Source organism: Babylonia areolata, chromosome 18 (genome assembly GCF_041734735.1).
Source record: "Babylonia areolata isolate BAREFJ2019XMU chromosome 18, ASM4173473v1, whole genome shotgun sequence".
NCBI classification, from domain to species: domain Eukaryota; kingdom Metazoa; phylum Mollusca; class Gastropoda; order Neogastropoda; family Buccinidae; genus Babylonia; species Babylonia areolata.
In genome coordinates, this window is record NC_134893.1 from 5,620,799 (window position 1) to 5,625,716 (window position 4,918).

Below are 4,918 nucleotides of genomic sequence, written 5' to 3' on the forward strand. Positions count from 1 at the left end.
GTTAACCATTCATATATAGAAACACTACATGTGCTGATTAATAATTAAGGCTTCGATAACCATTCAAGTATAGAAGCATTACAGTTACTACTTAATATACCAATGGATTTGTTTACCAGTCATGTATAGAAACTCCAGTATTACTAATACTATCTGCTGACCTAAAAGATAACTTGAATTCAGTCACCGGGAAGACACGATTTTTTTTTTCTTAAGCATGGGAATGACCACGCGGGTTTGAACGACACAAAAGCGAAGTCTCCCCAGGGCTGAATGGGTTAAGCCGCATGGGATGACCACGCGGGTTTCAACGACACAAAAGCGTAGTCCAACTCACCAGGGTTAAATGGGTTAAGCATGGGATGACCACGCAGGTTTGAACGACACAAAAGCGTAGTCTCCCCAGGGTTAAATGGGTTAAGCAAGGAATTGACCACGCGGGTATGAACGACACAAAAGCGAAGTCTCCCCAGGGTTAAATGGGTTAAGCATGGGATGACCACGCAGTTTTGAACGACACAAAAGCGTCGTCCAACTCACCAGGGTTAAATGGGTTAAGCAAGGAATTGACCACGCGGGTATGAACGACACAAAAGCGAAGTCTCCCCAGGGTTGAATGGGTTAAGCATGGGAATGACAATGCGGGTATGAACGACACAAAATCGAAGTCTCCCCAGGGTTAAATGGGTTAAGCATGGGATGACCACGCAGTTTTGAACGACACAAAAGCGTCGTCCAACTCACCAGGGTTAAACGGGTTAACCCTTTCACCGCCAGTCAATTTAGAGTACAAAATACCCTTGTGGTATAAACACAGAAAAGACAGTGGCTAAGAATACCTGGGGATTCCCCCTGCGATGTATAGCAAATATGGCCTATCCTACCACCGACATTAAGAGCATGGATAACATACCAAAGAATGGTCACCTTTCAGTGACATGGGTCCTATACCACGCCTGTGCATAAATGCGAGCTTGGCGGTGAAAGGGTTAAGCATGGGATTGACCACGCGGGTCTGAACGACACAGAAGCGTTGTCCATTGCCGAAGCTGGAACTCAGTGACCCTGGAACAGTCCCTTGGGGAAGACAGGCTGGCCAATGGAAGTGTCACTCCTTCAGTTCAAACATTGCCTTCTTCCTCTTACAACACACTTTCAGCCCAGGCACCATTCCCATTTTTCCCTTTTCCTCTGTTTTTACGTCTTCCCTTCTGTTTGTGTGTGTGTGTGTGTGTTTTTGTTTTTTGTTTTAAATTTGTTGTTGGTTTGGTTTTTTTATGGACGGTATGCATTATGTCAAGCACAGTAATGACGTGCATCAGTAATATGATTTTCCGTTGATTCTCGGCTTTCCCGTGTTATAGCACGTTCTCCTTTCAGTCAGGGTGGTTACTGCCTACCATCTTGCGCGCTGAATAATGTTCACGGATTTAATTCGACACTTTTCTTTTTCTTTCTTTCTCAGTTTCAAATCTGTTCCTCATCAAAGTGTGACTGGATGAACTGAGTGATATGATTAATTGATATCCTTGATGGGGAGAGTTGGTTACTGAAAAACTTGAGTCAGTAGTTTGTCAGTTCAAAAGTCATCTGTGCAGAAGATTTTTTTTAAATTATATTTTCACACACACACACACACCATGAGACACACTGCAGTCCACACACTGACACACACGGCACAGAGTTTCATGTTCAGTTCAACATGATCGAATCATTGAACTGAATACTTGAAATACATGTTAACGAAAGTCAAGCGGGTGTAGCAGGGCTATATAACCCTATATGACCGAATGTGTTTACACGGCATGTCCAATCCGAACACTGTGACCTGGAGAAAGACAAATTCAGGCTACAGTCACTGAGACTCGGATCGACAGGCTTCATCTTTTGCCTTGTCTCACAACTCCGTTGCGACTTGTTACTGCGGTTCCATTTTTACGTGCATGCACCGTTTTTACGCCCTCGCCGATCCCTCCTACTATATTCTCACCCTCCTCCTCCACAAACAGTCAAACCCCTCCTCAGTCCTACATTTAGACAGCCAAAGTGGCCGCGAATGGGTGTACACAGGGTGTCATCTTCTTGTCGTTATCTACGATCAACCAAATACTAATATAATGGGTTGTTGTTGGGTTTTGGGGTTGTTGTTTTTTTTCCATGAATAATTGTAAACTTCTGGCTCTGCGCTGGCAGGCCTACACACACTTGGTGGTTATAAGCGGACCAGTGACAATCCCCGAACAAAACTGACCCTGACATCAGTCAGAGCACACGGCAGGGATTCGAACTGCAGTGTTGATAACGTCTCAAGACTGAAGTTCATCGCTGTAATCATTGTGGCGACAGTGCCCGGCCGTGTGAATGGCACAAGTTACAAAAGGAAGGCCAACTGGGGCAAGGGACCCACACGACAGTTTACCTACAATGAAGTCCTGCGGAAAGTCCGGGACGTTTGCCCCAACACTGAGCAAAAGTCATGGACAGAGACTGCCGGCAAAGATAAAATTATCACTGATAGGCGCTGGCCTTGCTTCGCTGGTCAAGGTGTGTCCCTTCCCCTCAGTCAACGACACACGCGCGCAAACACACACACACACACACACACACACACACAAACACACTACACACACCGGCGGAACGCCGCAAACACGAACACAAGCATTTTATCTCAGTATAAGAACTCAGTTGGGCTGTCAAGTAAAACAGTCAGTTTGACATTTCGAAAGTATCTGCTGTCGATCACTGTGTACCCTTCTGTCTCTGCTTGCATCGGTCGGTTTCACTTGGTTCTCAGTTTCACTCCCTCCTCGTCCCCCCACCCCGGGCCTCCGCCACCCCCCACCTCCACCCCCCCCCCCCCCCCCCACACACACACACACAGACACACACGAGTCAGTTGAGCACACGCAAACAAGGTATACTGTGGCTGTACATGTACCTATGTGTGCGCGCGCTGGCATACTCTCACACATACGCGCGCGCGCGCGCACTGTTACACCCACGGACTGAAAATAGTTCAGTATGTACACCGTATGTTTTTTGGTGTGTGAGCGCTCAGTCAGTGTCGGCTTTGGCAAGAGATCAAACAGTTTCCCTGTGCCTCAGTGTTACTGAAGACAACGATGATCTCTCCGGCGGTACAGCGGAGAGAGAGGGGAGGGTGAAAATAGCAACACACGCTGTTGTTAACAAACAACCCATAACCGGCCAGCAGCTGATCAGTGCAGTGTAATGAATGGTCTCACGACACGCTACAGAGCCATCGTGTAAAATCGAAAGGTACATCAGTGGAACACGAGACCTGAGAACACGCTCGCGCGCACCCTCCCCCCCCCACCCCACACACACACCCTCCGCCCCCCCCACACACACACGCACCTTCCCCCCCCCCACGCACCCCACCCCCCCCAACACACACACCCTTCCCCCGCACACACACACACTCAGAGGGCACACACAAGCGCGCATACGCAAGCATGCACGCACGCACATACATACACACACTGGCATGCACGCACTCGGGTATGAACCATATCTGCGCACGGGCACACACATCATGTACAGTTTCAGTTTCAGTTTCAGTAGCTCAAGGAGGCGTCACTGCGTTCGGACAAAACCATATACGCTACACCACATCTGCCAAGCAGATGCCTGACCAGCAGCGTAACCCAACGCGCTTAGTCAGGCCTTGAAACATCATGTACACGCACGCGAACAAATACACACGCGCGCGCGCACACACTGACGCACTGGCACTGACGCACACGGTTACTGCCGTACAGCACACATGCATACCATTTTAGTTCAGTTTCTTCCAGGAGGCGTAACAACGTGTGGACTCACATGGCACCACAACTCCTTAAGCCTTACACTGGCCCACTCCGCAAGGCCCAGCTTTTACAATGGAAGAACGCCGGTCTGAGGGAAAGTAACTGAACACTGAGATGTCTGACCTACTTAAATCCAACTGGTCAGACTCTGAGATCCAACTTTATAGGAGGAAGGTGGCAGAATGGTTAAGACGCTCAGCTGCCAATACAGAGAGTCCGTGAGGGTGTGGGTTCGAATCCCGCTCTCGCCCTTTCTCCTAAGTTTGACTGGAAAATCAAACTGAGCGTCTAGTCTTTCGGATGAGACGATTATAAACCGAGGTCCCGTGTGCAGCACGCACTTGGCGCACTGAAAAAGAACCCATGGCAACGAGAGTGTTGTCCTCTGGCGAAATTACGTAAAATGAAATCCACTTTCATAGGTACACAAATGTGTAAGCATGCACTCAAGGCCTGACTAAGCGCGTTGGGTTATGCTGCTGGTCAGGCATCTGCTCAACAGATGTGGTGTAGCGTGTATGGATTTGTCCGAACGCAGTGACGCCTCCTTGAGAAAGTGAAACTGAAACTGAAACTGAGATCCAACCTGATAAACTCTGTTGGCATCCATAAGCTAATTTATGTCTAAAATGTTTCTTAGTGTGTCACAGCTCTTTGCCATATGTTTTTGCGAGCGTTATTTTAGGTTTTTACTCACATCCTATACTGTGCAGTCGATTTTGGTTAAATTGTGATCGTGATGTATTTCTTTCACACACGCGCGTTCTTGTACCCCACGTGACGGCCGGACTCTCGAATGCGCCGACAAACAGGAAATACCCCCGCCCCCCCTGCCTGGCCCCGGCGTCCGCTGTGGGTGCCAGTGCGCACACACACATCGCCATCATTTGGATAGTGTGTGTGTGTGTGTGTGTGTGTGTCTGTGTGTTGTTGTTGTTGTTGTTATTGCCTGATACCACATTTTTTTGTGATTGGTCATTTAACCAAATTGAACACACACACACACACACACACACACACACACACGGCACTGTCTCACACACACACGGCACTGTCACACACACACACACACACACACACACACACAC